Raw genomic sequence first — 22,755 nt, forward strand, 5'->3', positions numbered from 1 at the left:
CAGGCAGATTCTTTAGCGTCTGAGCCAACAGGGCTTCCCTGGTATTTATCTATTTGGTTGTGTCAGGTCTTAGTTGCCGCCCACAGACTCTCTAGTTGCAGGGCACAGGCTCAGTTGCTCCTCAGCATGTGAGGTCTTAGTTCCTCGATCAGGGATTGAACTCATGTCCCTCTGAAAGGTGAACTTTTAACCACTGGACCACCAGGGAAATCCCCCACTGTATATTCTTGACTCCCTTGTCATAAACTGATTGACCACATATGCAGGGGTTTGTTTCTGGGTTTTCTATTCTGTTCCATTGACCAGTGTGTCTGCTTTTATGCCAGAATTTTATTATTATAGCTTTGTGCTTTAGTTTGGAATCAGAGATTGTGATGTTTCCAACTTTGTTCTTTTTCAAGATTGCTTTGGCTATTTGGGTGAGTTTTTTTTTTTTTTTTAGGACTATTTGTCCTGGTTTTTTTTGGAAGTGCCATTGGAATTTTGATCAGGATTGCACTGAATTTATAGATTGCTTTGGGTAGTATGGACATTTTAACAGCATTGCTTTCCCCACTTCATGGACACAGAATATTTTTCCATTTGTTTGTGTCTTCTTCAATTTCTTTCATTATTGTATTGTAGTTTTCAATGTATAGTTCTTTTTTTTTAAGTGTAAGCAACATTGTATTTTTCTAACTTATAATAATAATGGTGATTGACCCATTACTCCAATATCCTAAAGAAAATCTCTAAATATGTGATACATGTATTTAGGAACTCCTTCAGTAGCTGTAGAAATACAGATGTATGATAACTGAACATATTAGTGATGGAACAGAGATTAATAGTACTCTGTGTTCTCAATGTATAGGTCTTTTACCTTCTTGGTTAAATTTATTCCTAGATATTTTATTCTTTTTGATGCAGTAAGGAATGTGATTGTTTTCTTTATTTCTCTCTCTGATAGTTTGTTACTAGTATATAAAAATGCAACAGATTTTTGTGTTGATTTGTATCCTGAAATTTAACTGAATTCATTTGTTAGTCATAAGTGGTTTTTGATGATGTCTTTAGGGTTTTCTATATAGTAGGGTATCTGCAAATGCTGACAATTTTACTTCTTCTTTTCCAGTTTGGATGCTTTTTATTTCTTTTTCTTGCTTAATTGCTCTGGAAAGGACTTATTTTTATATAATGTGATCTATATAATTGTATAGTATCTTTTTTTTAAAAAGCGCATCAAAGGAGGCATCATTTGCAGAAATTTCTGAACTTATAACTCCACTGCTGCTGCTGCTGCTAAGTCGCTTCAGTCATGTCCGACTCTGTGCGACCCCCATAGACGGCAGCCCACCAGGCTCCCCCGTCCCTGGGATTCTCCAGGCAAGAACACTGGAGTGGGTTGCCATTTCCTTCTCCAATGCACGAAAGTAAAAAGTGAAAGTGAAGTCGCTCAGTCATGCCCGACTCTTCGCGACCCCATGGACTGCAGCCTACCAGGCTCCTCCGTCCATGGGATTCTCCAGGCAAGAGTACTGGAGTGGGGTGCCATTACCTTCTCCTAAAACTCTACTAGTTGATAGATATTCTTGTACTAAGGCTATAAATGAAACACAAATACCAGACCTCCGTGTCCTTCCTATTATTGAGCTTTTTCCTCAGTACTGTATGCATTTATTTTTTAAAATATATTTCCTTGCTGCAGTGGCGATACCTTTAGTTTTCCCTGTAAACTTGACATGAGATGTGGTTTTTGGCATCTCTGTTGACTTGAAGATTTTTTATGCCGCGTTGGTACTAGATAGGGCCACAGCTGAGAACATTTTACAGTGAAGGAGGTTGCAGAGCTGTGATGAGGGCAGGTTGAGTTAGATGTTATTTATGCTACTGTACTGTAGGACCAACTTGAGAGTTTTAGGTTATTATTTTCCCAGTCTGCTTCAGTGTAGAAATGTTAGCATGCCTGGAGGATGCCTTCTTATGGGCTCTGCTTGTCCCTTGTCAATGAATTTCAGAAAACATCTGTGCAGAGAAGATTGAAACAGTTGTAGATTTCCAGGTTCTACTGCATTTATGAAATTCTCCTCAGTGGCCACTATGTTCAGGTAATCTGAAAGTACGAATACCTTTGAGAAACATTTCAAACGAAGCAACTTGGCCCCAGGGATTTTCTCTGGTCCCCATTTTTTTTTCTTAGGGTAACTTTGATTTTTTTTCTAGTTATCTGCCTCTGCTCACACTTAGCAATGTAAATGTTCAGTATCAAAGAACAAGCCTTAAAGGTTACAGAGGCAATTAATTTTTGGATCTACTGAAAAAGTGGAACTCAAATTTGATCTTAAATTGGACTAAAAAGTTAACAGTAATTGTGTCTGGATGATATGAATAGAGGTATTTTTCCTTCTTTCTGCTTTCATTTCACCCTCACAAATTAAAAAATGAGCGTGTACTATGATTTTACAGTGGGTTTAAAGCCAAGACACTTTTTGGACAGTTTACTTTTCAACACTTATGCAATCTCTAGGCATTGTTTTTGCAAAATGGATCCTGTTTCTCCCTCTTTTCCCTCCTCAGAGCTCACTTTTCAATGTCAGTAAAAGTGGACTGAATGAGGGCTTCAAATGGCAGAAGAGGATTCTCATTTATTGACTAAAATTTGCCTGGAGAAGGTTAGCAGGGCAAGGCAGAGCCAAGCAAATGAGACTGCTGTGTCATCGGAGGCTGTGGCGAGCCGCCGTGGAGGAGACATTTATTCCCACCCCTCACCTCTCAGTTACTGTCAAGGAAGTTCAGAAATGACCATTTTTTTTCTGTGTGTGACTCTCTGTTGCTGGTCATTGGGTAGTTTTGCCCTGGCACAGATCTGCCAGTCTGCTGATGTGCCTTTCAGCAGGTGCTTTTGAAAAACTGTCTCCTGACCTCACCCTCTGAACTCATGGCCACATTTTCCTTCCCCCAAAGTCACAAACATCAGGTAGTTTGCGAGCACATGCTCTCTGCCTGACCTAGGGTAACCAGATAATTCTGTGATACATCAGATGAAGCCCTACTCTGAAATTTTTTTAGAAAGTGGATTTGAGCAAAGTACAAAAGCCTTGAAAACAGTTCCTAAATATTTGACTGACTCACCAATTTTCAACTCTGATGCTCTGATTTGTGCACACACAGGTGACAGATGAAAGCATACTCAGGTGACAGATGAAATCAGTCTTCCAGCCAACCCACCAGCAGTAATATATCACTGTTTGTCTTGAGCAAGTGACTGTTTGCAAAGCTGCTTAAGTGGCTTCATGGTGATGCATCTTAATGGCACACTTGTAGCATTTTCTTGGGTGAGGATTTCAGAGATCATGCAGGGAGTCTGATAGCTGGATACTTCATCAGGTTATAACCTCAGAAACTTCTTTATCTTGATGATGAGGACCAATAAATATAAGAAAATCCCCTGATACACAACCACTTGGGATGAAAATGAGCAAGAACTGGACTTTCAATCCTGGCCTGATCAAAGAAACCATCCTTAGAAAACCCTGAGGGGAGCTCTCTGTGCCATTTCTGAGTTAGAGTCTGTGGTTCTTTGCTCATGTGCAATCACAAAGATCTCTAACCCTGCATAGTCTGAATGGTACATCCCTGATTGCAGTTTTCCTAAAGTACATTGGACAAGATTATAACAAACTCTCCAAGCGTGAGTTCTTGAACTTTGAAAATACAGAACTGTCTGCCTTCACAAAGAAACAGGTGTCCTTGACCCTGGTGTCCTTGACTACATGATGAGGAAACTGGACCTCAACTGACGGGCAGCTGCTGCTGCTGCTAAGTTGCTTCAGTCGTGTCCGACTCTGTGTGACCCCATAGACGGCAGCCCACCAGGCTCCCCCGTCCCTGGGATTCTCCAGGCAAGAACACTGGAGTGGGTTGCCATTTCCTTCTCCAAAGCATGAAAGTGAAAAGTGAAAGTGAAGTTGCTCAGTCGTGTCCGACTCTTAGCGACCCCGTGGACTGCAGCCTACCAGGCTCCTCTGTCCGTGGGATTTTCCAGGCAAGAGTACTGGAGTGGGGTGCCATTGCCTTCTCCTGATGGGCAGCTAGAGTTCCAAGAATTTCTTAATCTTATTGGTGCTGTAGCTGTACCTTGTCTTGACTCCATCCTCCATCATGGCTGGCTATTCCTACAAGCAAATCTGAGGAGCCCTACGGCCTGGTCTCCAAACTAGCCCTGCTTTCATTTTGCATCCCAATCTGAATTTATTCTTCGCAGGCTACACTAACCCTGAGCCCAGCACACGTACTACTCCATGCCAGGCACTCCTTCTGGTAGTAATAAGACAACGTAGTTTTTTAAAATTCTTTTTCATGAAATATAGTTGAATTATCATGCAAAGAGTTGACTCAGAAAAGACTCTGATGCTGGGAGGGATTGGGGGCAGGAGGAGAAGGGGACGACAGAGGATGAGATGGCTGGATGGCATCACGGACTCAATGGACGTGAGTCTGAGTGAACTCCAGGAGTTGGTGATGGACAGGAAGGCCTGGTGTGCTGCAATTCATGGGGTCGCGAAGAGTCGGACACGACTGAGTGACTGAACTGAACTGAACTGATAATATTGTGTTAATTACTGCTGTACAGCAAAGTGAATCAGTTATACATATGTATATTTATATACATACACATTCTTTTTCATTATGGTTTATCATAGATGTTGAATATAGTTCCCTGTGCTATATAGTGGAACCTTGTTGTTTATCCATTCTGTATATACCAGTTTGTATCTGCTAATTCCATCTTCCCAGTCCATCCCTTCCCCACACCCCCTTGGCAACCACCAGTCTGTACTCTATGTCCCTGATTCTGTTCCTGTTTTATAGAGGGGTTCATTTGTGTTGAATTTTATATTACACATACAAGTGATACCATATGTATTTGTCTTTCTGATTTACTTCCCTTAGCACGATAATTTATCGTTGCCTCCATGTTGCTGCTAATGGCATTGTCTTGCTCTTTTTATGGCTGAGTAGCATTCCATTGTATGTATGCACCACATCTTTATCCATCCATCGGTAGATGAACATTCAGGTTGTTTCCATGTCTTGGCTATTGTAAATAATGCTGCTATAAACATAGGGGTGCATATGTCTTTTTAAATTATAGTTTTGTCTGGATATACGCCCAGGAGTGGGATTGCTGGGTCATACGGTAATTCCATTTCTTTAAGTTTTCTGAGGAACCTCCATACTGTTTCCCACAGTGGCGGCACCAACTTACATTTCCACCAACAGTGTAGGAAGCGCCCTTTTCTCACACCCTCTTTAGCATTTATTTGTAGACTTTTTAATGATGGCCATTCTGACTGGCATGTGGTAGTACCTTGATAATATAGTCTTTATGCACACAGATACAGATACACACTCAAATGCTCAGGTTTATAGGGAGTCATTAAATTTCTCCCCAAATTGTCTTTTTTAAAAACATTTATTTATTTATTTTAATTGGAGGCAATATTGTGGTGGTTTTTCCGTACGTTGATGTGAATCAGCCACGATGTTTACGTGTCCCCCCATCCTGAACTCCCCCACCTCCCTCCCATCCCATCCCCCTGGGTTACCCCCCTGCACTGGCTTTGAGTGCCCTGCTTCATGCATCACGCTTGGACTGGTCCTCTGTTTCACATATGGTACTATACATGTTTCAGTGCTATTCTCTCAAATCATCCCACCCTCGCCTTCTCCCACAGAGTCCAAAAGTCTGTTCTTTACATCTGAGTCTGTTCTGCTTATAGTCTTGCATATAGGGTCATTGTTGCCATCTTTCTAAATCCCATATAGATCCATTCATATACTATATAGGTGTTTTTCTTTCTGACTTACTTCACTCTGTATAATAGGCTCCAGTTTCATCCACCTCATTAGAACTGACGTTCTTTTTAATAGCTGAGTAATATGCCATTGTGTATATGTACCACAACTTCCTTATCCATTTGTCTGCTGATGGACATCTAGGTTGCTTCCATGTCCTGGCTATTGTAAACAGTGCTGCAATGAACATTGGGGTACACGTGTCTCTTTCACTTCTGATTTCCTCGGTGTGTATGCCCAGCAGTGGGATTCCTGGGTCATATGGCAGTTCTATTTCCAGTTTTTAAGGAATCTCCACACTGTTCTCCATAGTGGCTGTACTAGTTTGCATTCCCACCAACAGTGTAAGAGGGTTCCCTTTTCTCCACACCCTCTCCAGCATTTATTGTTTGTAGACTTTTTGATGGCAGCCATTCTGACTGGCGTGAGATGGGACCTCATTGTGGCTTTGATTTGCATTTCTCTGGTAATGAGTGATGTTGAGCATCTTTTCATGTGTTCCAACAGTTGTCTTTTTAAGAGCCTACTATGTGCAATTCACTGAGGGTTCAAAAAGGAAGAAGACATGAATTTTTTTCTCAAGGAATTCATAGCCTTAGCTGGGCAGATTGGACTCCAATGCAAATAGATTTTACGAAGTTGAAAGTGCAAATTGCTTCAGGGAAGAATAAAATGTTATGAGCTCAACTCTTGACTGTTTACTGTAGGACAACATAAACAACCAACCTGGATATATTTATAAGCATTCACAAGCACATAAAAAAGCATGTTTATTTTCCTGAAGCTTCTCTAATGTATTGCCATTTTCTCCAACATTATTTCTATTTATTGCACACACTTGGTAAATTTTTCATTGTGTATAAATGTCATTAAATTCTGCTCACTAGCTACTCTTGAGTTAATTTGTTTGCTTTGTGGTTGAAGGGTTTATGAGGAATGGTTCTACTCTTGTCTTGAAGAAAATATAAATGTCTCACTTGTGAGAACTCCTCATCCTCTTTTATCTTCATGTCAGCTGTGTTTCCTTAGAAGTAGTAGATTGAACTTCTCTCCAGAACTTTCCCAGCTTTGAGAACTGAACTAGACAATCTGGAAAAAAAACAAACCCTCAAAAACAAGAACCTTCCTCCCTCTTGTCCAAACAGCCAGCTCCTGCTTCCTTGCCACTCTTTTTTGCTTTGTTGGGGCTCTCATAGAGTTCAAGAGCAAATAGCTATCACTTTTTCAGTGTTTGCCATGTCCAAGGCATGTTACGTATATTTCCCTTGAATTCTCTCATGATATCAGGCGAAGAATCTGAGGCCAAGAAGTCACGTGGTTTCACTAAGATCACATAGCTATAATTTGGAACCCAAAACCTAACTCCGAAAGTTGTTGCTTTTCCCACTGTGCTATGGAACTTTTTTTTTGGTTGTGCTGGGTCTTTGTTGTGACGCAGGGGCTCAGTAGTTGCAACATGAGGGCTTCTCTAGTTGTGGCACACAAGCTTATTAGTTGCTCTGTGGAATATGAGATCTTATTTCCCTGACCAGAGATTGAACCCTCGTCCCCTGCACCTAAAGGTGGATTTTAATCACTGGACCACCAGCGAAGTCCCATGGTATGCTACTTCTAAGCCAAAGATCCCGATAGAGAGATGATGCTCTTTACTTCAAGAGGAAAAAAAAAAGAAAACAAAAACTCAGCAACCAATAGACTTTAAAGATAGTCTTCAATCACCCAGATCTCTCATATTGATAATCCTTTTATTGTCCTGCCCTTATCCTCATATCCAAGAAGTAGGTGCGAGCTGGGAAGAAATAACAGAAAAAGGAGGTATCCATCATAACCACCTCACTGCAGAAGGGAAATTTGTTTTGCCTTTTTCCCAAAGCTACAAATCCCATGGTGATTGGCTGTTGATGAGCTCATTTTACCCCCTAGTTCAGCCTGTGGGGTGTTTCACTGGGGCCTCTCACCCTCCTCTGTGTGTCTTTTGCCCCCCTTTGGATCTTCGTGCTTTGCAGGAAGCTGGATGTTGGGGTGAGTGAGGTAGGTTGTGGGGCCAGTGCCTCTGTCTAATCTTTATGAAGCAGGAGTTTTTCTTACTGACTCAGACCTGGCCAGGATGTACTCATGCTGAAGCTTAAAAAGGAATCTTTCCAGCTGGACTCACACTTTTGAGATTCTACTGATGACTGTATTTCCTGGGAAGCCACATGTGTTCTCCTAGTGGCTCACATAGTCTATAGCACTGCTCTTTCAGGTAGAAGCTGGATCCTTGTAAATGTCACAGGAGAGATGAAGAAAACAAGATACTGAGAGTGTCAGTGAATTGCAGAGCTGTGAAAATTTGAGATTTTGGGAATGAGTCAGATTATATCTGGAAAAGACATCTGCAAGGATGAGCGAGGTTGAGGAGTGTCTCTTAAAATTTTCTGGAGAGGGTTTTAGTTTTATCTTCCTCCAGATTTTGGGATTACTGGCAAGGGTAGAGAATGGAGGTTAAGAGTTATTGATTAAAGTAAGACTGTTGCAGGGGGAGCTTCTAGTTCATTGTAGGTTCAAATGTGACTCAGCAATGTGATATGGCTGGCTGAGAGAGCTGAGTCACTCTCAGGGCACTTCAATAGAAATATGATATCTTGAATCAGAGATGTGATTGTTCCTCATATTTTGGGATACTGGGGAAATGCTCCTCGAGTACTGGGTTCATTTCTGGAATTTCAATTCTGTTTTGTCTAGGAAATTCTAGAATCTTTCGAGTCACTTTTCTGAGCTCAAAAAACAAGAAATGTCAGAGGTGACAGGCATCTGATTTAGTCAGGAATATAATTGAATATGGCCAAGTGGAGTAAGTTTCAACTTAAATTTTGAGCTAATCAGATAAAAATAGCTAAGAAATATTAATATTTAATAACTATTGACCATCAGCAGTTTCTGCTTTGAGTTATGTTTAACTTTGAAAACCATTTTTATTATGCTTAAGCTTTATGAAAATAAACTCAAAAGTGAAATACAATATTAGTTCATTCAACATCCAGTTGATCCTTTCTTGGTGGATAGTGCCGGGAAAAATATTGTAAGAAATACAAAGAAGAATAACACATTCTGTCCTCCCTCTATTCCCTTTACCAAAAATGTTTATGTGCTATTTGGGGAAACAGGTAATACTGAATAAAAAGTTAAATAACAAAGGCAAGAATAAGATTCCTTCCAGCAGAAAACTAAGACCCGACCTATCTGTAGTAGCTATTATGCAAGCTCTCTGCCTGGAATCAAGAAGTAAGCAGAGAGGCTCTGAGCTGTGAATTAGATATCAAGAGGTCCTGGCATTAAAATTTAAGTTTACTGAGTATAAACAATCATACCCTTGTTCATACGCTTGTTTATACCCTATCCTTAATTTACAAACATTTCAAACTCCAGGTCTACCATCTTTGCAATGTTAGCAAATCAGGCAGCAATTGAAATGGGAAAAGAGGCCATCATCACATAGGCAGCTACCTTTTGGAAACAAGGTAGCCAATAAATAAATACAGGCAGACACCCTGACAGTAATAGGGCTCGACACTGACAGCTAGGGAACAACATGTGACAGAGGCTATAAAAATCTCTGACTGGGGTAGGTTTCAGAAGCCCCACTGAGCCCAGTGACCCTGAGAGCTTCATTGAATTAAGGTGCATTATAGTAATTGATGTGTTTCTTCTGAGTCTTGATAGCCTGTGTTCGTAACTATGACCCTGAGGCCTGCAGGAAAGATTCAGTTATGCTCAGGAGATGCTGTTTAAGAAGGTGTGTGGGTTCAGTGTATTTTTTTCTTAAATCAGTTTAGAAAGACATTTTTTCTAATGTCTAAAGCAGCGATATTGTAATAGAAAAATATTTTTTGAAAAGAAAGGAGAAATAAGACAAAAAGGAATTGCTGCTTTAAAAAAAAAGTTGGGAGACCATTTGACAAAGTGAAGGTTTAGTGATTGCTGCTTAATTTTCCAGAAAACCTGGTCAGCCACAAGGACTCATTCTCCAAGGAAGTTCTCTGGATTGCCAACAATAATAAATGCTATAGAACTGAGCTGTCTAATAAAATCTGTCTAATAAAATGGTAGCCACAGTTACGTATGACTGTTTATACTTAACTAACATTAAGGATTCAGTGCTTCAGTTGCACCAGCCACATCTCAGGTGCTCCCCGGCCACTTGTGATGAATAGCTAACATATTGGACAGTATGGATATAAAAATATTTCTATCACTAAAGAAGATTCTTTTAATCATCACTGCCATAGAATGTCAGGAGGAAACGAGGCTTCATATGAGGATTAAAGCAATCATATTGACACCTTTCAGTATTAGTTTCTCGTTTGGCTTTGGTGTTTGTGTATTTCAACTAAAACTTCATTGCAGGATTCAAGTTAGGTTTGGTTCTGTTAGAATCAGTCAGAAAAATCCTGTATCTGAAATGATTTCATGGGTATGATGCTTTTGCATAGGTTTAGAGGCAGCTAGATAAGTTTTTTAAAAATATGTTTCCGCAAGTCCTTTTTCTAAATGCACAGAAGGTTCTGGAAAAATCACAGAGTCACAAGCCTCTTGGTTAATTCCATGCTAAGTAAGTGGTGTATTTATCTTAATTTTTAAAGAGTTAGTCTGCAAGATATATATTAGAAGTAGTAGGGAAAAAAATCTCAGCCAGCTCTTCCAAATAGACTTTAGGGAGCAAAATTACTTCTTCACAAGTGTGTTCAGCCACAACACTATCATGTTTTAAATCACCTGAGAAGGAAATGTTCACCAGCTCGCTAGTGATCCAGTCTGTGAGTGATGGTCATGATAAAGAATACATCTCTTAGGAAAAGCAGAAGACCAGTAAATTATGGGAAAGATAAAAGTATTCAATTACAGGTCAAAGGGGTTCCTCTTTAGCTGACTAATAGTTGTTATGATATATGTGGATTTAAAACAGAAAGAGGAGAAACTAAAGTTAGTTTAATATGTAACTTATAATTTGAGCAGGGAACAAAACGACATTCTCCATCTTATAAAACTCAAGTTGATGACCTAATTTATTTTTTCCCCAAAGGCAGCCAATGCTGTGTTGGAGGTGGGGTCAGGAGAATGTTGTAATGTCCATGCAAGCCTTTAGCAACTTAGGTATTTTATACATGTGAGTTCATGAAAACCTACTGGTTTATTGAATGTTCTGAACTTGGTGGGGCATGAAACAACTTTGCTCTTTGCTGTATCCCTTAACTTTCTAGACACTCTCAGATGGTAAGCCAGTAGTCACCTTTGCCATGCATTAAAAATGTCCACCCATAGCCTGGATGGGAAGGGAGTTTGGGAGAACGATGGATACACATATATGTATAGCTGAGTCTCTTAACTCTTCACCTGAAACTATCACATCACAACCTTGTTATCATCTATACCCCAATATAAAATAAAAAGTTAAAAAAAGTATCCACCCAATGTAATATCAAAATCCAATTAAACTTTTATAAAGTCCTATGAATTAATCTCAAAAGTATACAAGCAGCTCATGCAGCTTAATACCAGAAAAATAAACGATCCAATCAAAAAATGGGTCAAAGAACAAACAGACATTTCTCCAAATAAGACATACAGATGGCTAACAAACACATGAAAAGATGCTCAACATCATTCATTATCAGAGAAATGCAAATCAAAGCCACAGTGAGGTCCCATCTCACGCCAGTCAGAATGGCTGCCATCAAAAAGTCTACAAACAATAAGTGCTGGAGAGGGTGTGGAGAAAAGGGACCCTCTTACACTGTTGGTGGGAATGCAAACTAGTACAGCCACTATGGAGAACAGTGTGGAGACTCTTTAAAAAACTGTAAATAGAACTGCAATATCACCCAGCAATCCCACTGCTGGGCATACACACTGAGGAAACCAGAATTGAAAGAGACACGTGTACCCCAATGTTCATCGCAGCACTGTTTACAACAGCTAGATGTCCATCAGCAGACAGATGGATAAGGAAGTTGTGGTACATATACACGATGGAATATTACTCAGTTATTAAAAAGAACACATTTGAGTCAGTTCAAATGAGGTGGACGAAACTGGAGCCTATTATACAGAGTGAAGTAAGTCAAAAAGAAAAACACCAACACAGTATATTAATGCATCTAATGGGATTTAGAAAGATTGCAACTATGACCCTGTAGGCAAGAGAACAAAAGAGACACAGATATAAAGAACAGACTTTTGGACTCTGTGGGAGAAGGCGAGGGTGGGATGATTTGAGAGAATAGCACTGAAACATGTATATTACCATATGTGAAACAGATGACCAGTCCAAGCTTGATGCATGAAGCAGGACACTCAAAGCCAGTGCAGGAGGGTAACCCAGGGGGATGGGGAGGGAGGTGGGGGAGTTCAGGATGGGGGACACATGTACACCCTTGGCTGATTCACGTCAATGTACGGAAAAACCACCACAATATTGTAATTAGGTTCCAATTAAAGTTAATTAATTTTAAAAAAGCAAAAACACTGACCCAGTTTAAAACTTCTCCCCACCTCCAGCTCAGGCCTTCCTTGGTCTTCCCTTTTTGGGGGAAGAGGGATGTATAATTGGTTTCATGTCTACTTCCTGCTCCCCCTTATCCATCCGTTAGCTGCTGTAGCTTTGGTGGAGGGCAGGGAGAGAGTCAAGGATCAAGAATGAGGAACGGTCTTACCTGGTATTGTGGTTTGATATAGAACCTTCTGAGTTTGCAGAAGTACAATTGTTGGCTCATTGTGAGGTACTTTTGAGGATTCTCTGGGCTCCGTCATTGCTGAACTTTCTCATTTTTCCAAGTGAGAACAGAACTTCAGTCACCTCTCCAGGGGAGGCCGTGGGGGTGTGTTGAAATACACAGCGCACTGATAACTCTTGCCATAGAAAATGTCTTTGTCCCTCCCCTCAATGAATTCTTCCTTCTCCCTTAAAGAGGCTAGAGGTGGGTAGTGGACTCAAGCTGGCAGAACTGGCAACTCAGTCTCTTGGCCAGACCTGCCAATGTGATCCAAGATATGAGTTCCTAACATCTCTTAAATGGTTTTACCTGTGAGCCTCAACCTGAGACCACAGAATAAGTGGTCTTTAACACCCTGTTATAAAAGCACCTGGACCTCTCAGCCAGGAAGAGGCCTAGTTCAATGGACATCTTAGCTGTGAGTCCTGATTGCCATATATGTGGTAATGAACCCAGGAATCTAGAACATTTCAGTTTAATGTGACCGTTGCTCACAAGGCTCTGTGTCTCTGTTGGGGGAAGTGAAGTGAAAGTCACTCAGTTGTGTCTGACTCTTTGCGACCCCATGGACTATACAGTCCATGGAATTCTCCAGGCCAGAATACTGGAATGGGTAGCCGTTCCCTTCTCCAGGGGATCGTCCCAACCCAGGGACTGAACCCAGGTCTCCCGCATTGCAGGTGGATTGTTTACCAGCTGAGCCACAAGGGAAGACAGATAAACACAAGTTCAGTCTATATCATAGGTATTCCACGCTCATCTAGGTTTTTCTACAGCCTTCATTAATAAGCACTTACAGAACCTATTGGATTTGTGTGTGGAGGGGAGGGGCAGATAATCAAGGAAGACTTCCTGGGGGGTGGTAATCGCTTTTGAGCTAGGTTTTGAAAGAGGAATAGGATATGACTGCAGAGATGAGTGGTACCATCCTTAGGCCTGGGCCTATTCTGACCCTCCACAGTCTGCATGTCTCCATGGGGCAGGGCCTATGTGGGGCCAAGGGGCCATGCCCTCCCTTCTAGAATCTAGAATCTGCATCATGCTCTATATACCCAAACCCTGGAATTCCCTGTCCACATCTGCCTCCATGGCCTATGTGGGCCTCATTCACCACCTCCCACGGGCAGTCCATAACCTCAGTGTGTGCACCCATAAGCCTAAGAGATGACAAAGAAATGTGGCTGAGATGGAAGCATTTTTATGCACAGCCCAGCATTTCTGTTAGCACGAGGTCCCTTGTGCTGTGGGATGGAGCTGAGAGTGAGAGAAGAAAGTGGGCTAGCTGAGGACCAAGGGCCAAAGACTAGAGTGAGAATATTGTATTTGAAGCTGACCTTGAGGTCATTATGAAAGAATCAATAACAAGATTGGATAGACTATACTTCATTTAATAACTCATCAGCTTGATTTAGAACTTTTAAATATTTACATTTATGGCCTGCAGGCCTCCGTTTGTATTCCTGTCCCAGGTTCTGCAAATGTTAGGAGTGGGAGTGAAGGCAAGCGCATTAATTAGGGCGGTTGGATGGCGTCAGGTCCTCGGGGGTAGAAGATAGCTCTAGATTAATTAGGAAAGAATCCTAATTAGGAAGAGATCCAAGAATCAGATGAATTTTAGGTGAAACCTGCAATTAGAGGAAGGCTCAGTTTGGTGACGGAGGACTGGGCTGCAGGCAGGGAGGCGAGGGTATCTGAGAGCAGCTGTGTCAAAGTGCGCTTGCTGTGGATGCTTCCAGATGCTGCCCGGACCAGAGCTGGACCTGGGAATAATCACTGCTTGGCAGCTTGATGGTTGACTCTGTTTGCAGGGCGTGTGGTATTCAGAACACAGACATCTGGAAAATGGTGGTCTAAGGAAAAAGGGTGATCTAAGAAGAAAAAGGGCAGGTGGCCCTATCCAGGTGTGTTTATCACACATGATGATAAAGGCGTATCACAGTGATGGTGCTGATCAATGACAGGAGTCACTGGCTGATGTGGTTGGGCTGAGAGCTCGAGGTACCCACTGTGCTGGGCCTTTGTCCCCCACGGGGGGCTCTGTGTATTGGGTTGGTCAAAATGTTCATTCCAGTTTTTCCAAAAGATGTTACAGAAAACAGAAAAGTGAACTTCTTGGCCAACCCAATAGATTTAGGAAAGCGCAGAATTAATAGGGTTAGACTTGAGAGCACAAAACTTGGAATGTGGGAAATGGAGGCATCTGAAAGTGACAGCTAGGATGGTGGGAGTGGCAGGGTGAGGAGTTTCAAGCTTTTAAACAACACGTTTATTGCGAACATTGCATTTTATAATCCCAAATTCCCCAGTTTTGATTGCAGTTGCCAGCTGCTAAGAGATAGGCTTTTTTTAATGGGCTGCATTTATAAATTTGGGCGTTTGGGTGCTAGTGGAGAGTTTATTTCAACTTTACAGCAGCCCAAACTGATAATAGTGTGAAAGGACACTGGGCTTCACGCATTTAGCTCAGACACAGCTATTACTAACCTTGTTGGCCAGAGGCGTGCGGTGGGAATCCACATCTATCTTCATTTGGATTGTACTCTGCCTCCACCCCGTCAGAGGTCTGTTTCCTCCATGGGCGTGTGTGCGTGTGTGCGTGTGTGTGTGTGCGTGTGTGTGTGTGTGTGTGTTGGGGAGAGGAGGCAGGCACCGCAGGGCTTTCCGAAGGGTGGTTTGTGTCACCTCCTTTGGAAATGATCATATACATTTGGAGCCGTTACCTGACGGATCTGCCATTTCATGTCAGTTTGCGTTTGTCTACTTGGCTGCTCTGTCTCACATAAGTCCTGTCTCATGACGCTCAGCCCAGGAGGGTTCGCTTTGTGCGACAGTGTCCTTTTAGCAGCATAACATATTACTTTTTATTTGTCACTATAAAAGGGATGAGGAGTTGAAAAACCAGTGTCCTAGAGGATATGGAAAACGGATTCTGACTCATGGCCTCCGTCAGATCCATCCATCAGTCTTTTTCCTTGTTCTCCTTGTAGAAATAGCCTTCATCTCATCTGCTCCTTTTATCTCTGTCTTCTCTCTCTTAGCAACCCACCGCATATCTTTTATGCTCCTCACCACACTCATGCTCTTTGTGAGAGCAAATCCCTTCAAGGAAAGTGATTAAAATGTATGAGCACTCACTAACCGTGGCTACTTTGGAAAGGGTTACCTGTATCACTTAGATAGCAAATAACAATTAATCCTAAGTGCTCGTAGGCCTCACAGAGGGACCTAGGCTCCCCTAAAGTGGAATTAGAAAATTGGCTTTTCAGTAGTACATCTTGATGAGAAGGGGTGGGAGCCCAGGGATTGAGATGGGATGGGGATGAGGGAAGTGGGCAAGCCTGCATGTTTCTGATTTTGAAATGCTTGAACCGGTCACTACACACAGGGCAGCCTAAATCAGCTGCCTGGCATTGTGAGGATGGGTAATGTGGAATGGAAACAAAATTCCATTTCCTGGATTCACGTGGCTGTGTGTCTGTATCTGAAGTGGGAGGTAAGGGGTACTTGGTGCAGGGGAGTTATCTATTGGCTTAAAAACATGGAGTTGTATTGGAGTGCTGGCACACTCAGTCACATGTTCAACTGACTTGAGTACTTGAATGTTGATTATACTTGAATTCAGCATCTATTGTGAATGTGTGGGCATTTGTTTGCCTGGTACTTGGTTACATATTGTTGGGCACAAGATTTATACATATTAGGGAGGTTATAGATCTTGGGACAGCATGTTTAGTTAAAAACAATTCCCTTACCTACATGCTCTGAAATAAACAAAAATACTATTTAAGCGTTTACATTTTGTTCCTTGCAAAGTTTAGCACAGGCAGGGATGGTCCTGAGGGAAATGGAATTCTTGATCTTTACTGTATGGGATTATTAAAAGTGGATTTGCATGTATATGTTTATATGCAGAGAAAAACTTTCTGGAAGGGTAAACAATAAAACCCCATGTGTAGTTATCTCTACATAGTAGAATTAGAAGAGGCTAATATTCTTCCGTTTATTTAGTCTCTAGACACTTTTTACAGTGAAGTTGCTTTGCTGGGGTATTTAAAAACAGGTTGAAAAAAGGAGTATTAAAGTTAGGAATTTGATTTTTTAGGAATTTGATTTTTTCATACACACACACAAACACACACACACATATAATTCCCTCTCTCTAAAGAATAATCGGTCCTAAATCATATTTTCACGCAAAATGGATGTCTTTTGCTTGGTAGGAAAGAAAAACAAAGCATTCTTCTAAACACTCTTTCAATAAAGAAGAAAATTGATACTTAAGTAAAATTCAATAGGCTGCTACAGTGAAAGTGAAAGTTGCTCAGTCTTGTCCAACTCTTATTGTCCAACTCTATAGTCCTGGATTCTCCAGGCCAGAATACTGGAGTGGGTAGCCTGTCCCTTCTCCAGGGGATCTTCCCAATCCAGGGATCAAACCCAGGTCTCCCACATTACAGGCAGATTCTTTACCAGCTGAGCCACATGGGAAGCCCAAGAATACTGGAGTGGGTACCCTGTCCCTTCTCCAGGGGATCTTCCTGACCCAAAATGAACCGGGGTCTCCCGCATTGCAGGCGGATTCTTTACCAGCTGAGCTGTCTTTTGTTTATAGTATGCCAGGCATTTTACACATATTATTTCTGGTTGTTTTAGCAACATTGCGTGGTATGTGGTATTATCTGCATTTTATAATTGGAGTACAAAGAGGTTAACCAGCCTGCCTGAGGCCACATAGCAGGTGAGTGTTAAGCTGGGATTTGAGCAAATGCCTGACTCTAAACTTTGGTTCTTCCCATATGCCAGGCTGCCATCCTCAACTCGAAGGCATTTAGGATCACTGAAATGCATCTTGTAGGTATTGGCTGTACCTCGTGATTGCTGTTCATCCCCAGGCATCTCATTCTATCTCATGCCTGAATAGCAAAATAGTTCATACCTGTACAACCTCTCCTCCCAAAAGGCCCTAGGGTTACTCTTGCTAAATAAATTATCTGTTAAAAAACCACAACCATCCAAATAATAAAACTTGCCAGCCATTTCTAGAATATTCATCATGTGTCATACATATGAAATCTTTTATATGAATTATTTTTACAACAGCCCTGGGAGGAAGATATCACTATGAGCTTCATCATTTGCAAATGGGGAAATTGAGGCATCAAGATATCTTAACTTGTGCAGGAGTACCTGGCTAGGGAGTATTAGAGATGGTTTAGGATCCAGGAAGTCAACTCAGTTCTACGTGCTACCTCAGGACAAGATGCTGAAGAAAGTGTACACTTACAATGGTTAAGACTCTGCCATGCAGAAGCCAGGGCTGTAGAGACTTTCTGGAGGAGAGGATAGTGTTTGCTGAATCCCAGAGTGTCTGAATCATTTAGTGGCTAAGTGAGTAAGTGAAGTCGCTCAGTTGTGTCTGACTCTTTGCGACCCCATGGACTGTAGCCTACCAGGCTCCTCTGTCCATGGGATTTTCCAGCCAATAGTACTGGAGTGGATTGCCATTTCCTTTTCCAGCGGATCTTCCTGACCCAGGGATTGAACCCGGGTCTCCCGCATTATAGACAGATGCTTTACCATCTGAGCCACCCTAGTCAACTCTTAATTCATAAATGGACCACCATATGGACAGAATTTACCAGTCAGCGTAATTCTTCCCTCAGGTTTTTGCTGCAGAATATTCTGTACCATCTAACAAATCAGCCGTCAGTAAAAACTAAATGGCAAACGATGATGTTATATTTGGGGAGGATAACTTGAGCATATTCTCTCCTTCTCTGGATACATTTGGTTCCACCTGTGAGGAGTATTAGACTATGAGAAGGTGACTTTCTTGGACTCCATGACCATGTCCATGGATAATTGTTTTCATTAAGTTGTGTTTTTATAGTAGCCTCTAATTGTTTTTGAAAGTTTTAACAAAACTATCTACACATACCCTTTATGTAAGATCTCTAAGAAATTTTTCTGTGAGTTTTTCACTAGAAAAACTTTGACTTCCCTGAGAAGATCTTGTGTTTCTTCCCAAATAATAAGGATTATGTAATCCCACCTGTGTCTGCTTTTACCATGCCTGCCGGGAAGCTCAGATGTGGGGAGACAGTGTATTCAGTGATAAGAGTCTGAACTCTTCGGTGTCAGACTTCCTGGGTTCAAAACCTGATTCTTCTTCTACTTACTGACCAGCAACCTTGGGCAAGTTTCTTACGTTTCCCGTTCTTCAGTTTTCTGACTTATAAAATGGCAGTAGTAATGCTGTGTTTCCTTAGTCATCAGCCATGCTTTTTTTTTTTTTTTTTTTTTGGTGTTTTAACATCTCTGGATTCTCTTAGTTTAATTAGCAGTTTTTCCTTTCTTAATGATGTCTTATATTCAGTGAAATATGGTCTCTTTCTCAACCATGTGGTTATTATAAGAATGACATAAGGCGACACGTACACATCATTTAGCACATGAATGTCATGAGTGTTATGACCTTTTTACATGCTCAGTCCCGAGAACCACAGTCATCCTTATTGTTAGCTCATCTGCTTTCCTCCTCTTAACTGTTCTCTTCCTTTTATTTCCATTTTATTCATTTTACGTTATTAGTCCCTTTTGAAAATCAGTGTAAATGAATTGCAAAAATAGTAAGACAGTGTTGTAAGATGCATAACTACCACCAGTTGAAACCACCCCAAATAAAGAGAACAGCCAAGTCCATACACACATTCTTACATCAAAGGAAAATAAATATTAACTGTCTGCTGCTGCTGCTGCTGCTGCTAAGTCGCTTCAGTCGTGTCCGACTCTGTGCGACCCCATAGACGGCAGCCCACCAGGCTCTCCTGTCCCTGGGATTCTCCAGGCAAGAACACTGGAGTGGGTTGCCATTTCCTTCTACAGTGCATGAAAGTGAAAAGTGAAAGTGAAGCCGCTCAGTCGTGTCTGACTCTTAGCGACCCCATGGACTGCAGCCCACCAGGCTCCTCCTCCGTCCATGGGATTTTCCAGGCAAGAGCACTGGAGTGCAGATTAGCTGTCTGTTGTCAGGCTAATCTCCCTTGGAAAAGTGGGTTGGTTAAAGTCAATGGTTATTTTTCTGTTTGATAGTTACTGATCATAGTCAATCTGAATCTCTTGTCTAGTTGGTGGAACACGGCTAGGAAAGATTGCTTTATGTAACTTTGTATCACTCTGTGTAATGCCTTTCCTACATGCTTTAACTTCTTTACTCTCTAATAACTTTAATCTGCTCTTTAGTGGCTCAGTAGCTACTGGAATGAGGATTGGTCAGTTTTTCCCATGACTGACAAGGAATTTTTAGAAATGGTCTTCCACTTGGCATCAGGTACAGGTCCGGAATCTTCACTTCTTTGTTTCCTCCTTATACTCTATCTCTGAAACACTGTGCTGGTGCCAGGTGGGAGGGGCCAAGCAAAATCGAAAGGGGGCAGAGTTGTATTTCTTTAGTGCCTACAGTGTGCCGGGGCTTTCTGATAGCTCAGCTGGTAAAGAATCTGCCTGCAATGCACGAGAGCCTGGTTTGATTCCTGGGTTGAGAAGATCTGCTGGAGAAGGGATAGGCTACCCACTCCAATATTCTTGGGCTTCCCCTGTGGCTCAGCTGGTAAAGAATCTGCCTATAATGTGGAAGACCTGGGTTTGATCCCTGGGTTGGAAAGATCCCTTGGAGAAGGGAAAGGCTACCCACTCCAGTATTCTGGCCTAGAGAATTTCATGACCTGTAGAGTCCATGGGATTGCAAAGAGTCGGACATGAATGAGTGATTTTCACTTTACACTGTGCCAGACCTCCACTTGGCAGCTTACACACACACAGTCCCACTTGATCGTGATGATAATATTGTGGGCAGATATTATTATCTTTGTTTTTACAAATGAGGAAACAGTCTCAGAGTGGATAAACTTGCACAAGCTCACACAGCCAGTACATGAGGGATCTCTTATTTAAATCGGATCCTGCCAGGTTCCAAAGCCTGTGATCTTTCCGTGGATGCTTTCCAAGGTCCCTGTCTTGTTGTCATTTGTTTGTACATTCATGCTTTCACCTGCTCATTCAGGCACTCAGTCATTCATTCAATGAGCAAACGTTTATTAATTGCCTGCTCTGCGTCAGGCACTGTGCTGGGCTCTGAAGATTAAATAAAGACAATTAAGACTTCGTCTCCCCTCTTACATCCCAATGGAGAACACAGACAAGCCGACAGTGACACCTGGTAGACTTGCATGACTCCAGAGCCCCTGTGCATGTATGTGTGCATGTGTGTGTGTGTCTCTGTGTATACAGGGTCGTTGAGGACCCCTGCACTTTTCTCCCCTAAAGATTAACATTTTTCTGGTCAGAGAAATTAGCATTCCCATCTCCCCATCCCTGCCATGTCTCTTTAAATTCATTCTCACTGTGGACAGAGTGATTTTCCAGATGCACACCTGCTTATATCACTTTCCTTTTTAAAACCCCTCGATGGCTCTTGATGGCCCCAGGATAAAGTCCAGGCTTCTTAGCACGTCTTACTAGCCCGTCCTTGATCTTCTTTGTGTCTCGCTCCACCTTGATTTGGCTGCCTGGGATTTCTGTGATGCTCTGAGGATACAGTCCAGGTTTACTGTCTTGCCTCTTCGTTCACCCCCAGGTCTTTGATCCAGCTCTACTGAACTTCTTGAAGATCTAAGAAGTCTCAGAACATGCTATACATCTCTGAACTCTAGTCTTTTGCCCCAGGTGTTCTCCTTGCCTGGAACATCCCTCCCCTACCTGCCACCCTCAACCCGCCTTTTGACTTTTTTGTCTTCCTTCACCGTCACCTCCTGTGGGAAGCATTCCCTGACCCCAGAACCTAGGTCAGGGGTCCCTGCTGTGTGTTCCCATCCCTGCACGCAGGACCCATTTAGGACTTTGAGCACATAGTCATATGTGTTAAATGTCATAGCTCCTATGGACACATCTGTCCCCTCTATTGGCCTGTGAGTGCCGGGAGCTTGAACTTGTTCTCTGCTGAGTTATCAGCAGCTGGCACCCTGACTGGCACCTAGCGTTGTTGTTCAGTCACCCAGTCTTGTCCGACTCTTTGCAGCCCCATAGACTGCACTCGGCACACAGTAGGAGCTTAGTAAACATTGTTGAGTGAGTGGATCATAAATTTGTATGCCAATATGAAGAAAGCAGAAGGTCTGTTTTCTTTTATACCAGTATGTACTGAAAAACGCTTAGCCTTTTTCTTTTATTTTTTCATTGGCTGATAGTTAATATTCTGTGTCAGATTTGACTGGATCAGGGGATGCTTAGATCTGGGTCTGTCTATGAGGATGCTTCTAAAAGAGGTTAACGTTGGGTTAGTGAAGTGGGTAAAGCTGCCGCAATGCGGGGTGAGAGGGGTGCATCTTGCATCTGTTGAGAGCCGGAACGGAACACATACAGGGAGGACGGGAGGATTCTCTCTCTGCCTGATTGATTGGCTTGGGACATCAACGTTTTCCTGCCCTTGGTGCCCTTGATTCCTTTCCATTATAGACTACTATGAGATATTAAATATAGTTCCCTGTGCTATACAATAGGCACTTGTTGTTTTCTTTATAAACAGTAGTGTATATCTGTTAATTCCAAATTTACCCTTCCCCCCTGTGCATTTCTTTATTGCTTTCTCTGTCTGGGCAGCATAGTAGATTCCATTTTGTTTGTTTGTTTCTGGATCAACTTTAATCAAACTGTACTGTAAGTTGAGAGATGCCAGTTTTATTTGGAGAGGGCAGAGGGAAAACAAACATGGCCCTCTGCGGCGAGCAAGGTGTTACACCTGGGGTCTGACTTGCTTGTGTCATACCATTCCAGAGTCCAGGTGCAAGAGAAGGTGAAGAATTCTGCAGTACAAAAAGAAAAAGAAAAATGCCAAACAAAAAGTTGTCTTTTGCACTCCCTTGGACTAGTAGGGCACTGAGTGTTCACAGCCACACTGTGATTAATTCCCTGGATGTATCTACAGCCTTCTCCAGACAGCCACGTTTTTCCACTGACAAAACATTTAATTCTCAGTGACATTTCTCCATCATTATAAATAGCAGGGAGTTTTTGATCATTTGTAAGTGCCAAAGCTTTTTTCTTCCAGTGGGGCTATAGCAGTTTGAGCAGAGCCATTTGGATCCTAAAACAGATCGATTGGCAAGTA

This window comes from Capricornis sumatraensis, chromosome 16, assembly GCF_032405125.1.
Source record: "Capricornis sumatraensis isolate serow.1 chromosome 16, serow.2, whole genome shotgun sequence".
NCBI classification, from domain to species: domain Eukaryota; kingdom Metazoa; phylum Chordata; class Mammalia; order Artiodactyla; family Bovidae; genus Capricornis; species Capricornis sumatraensis.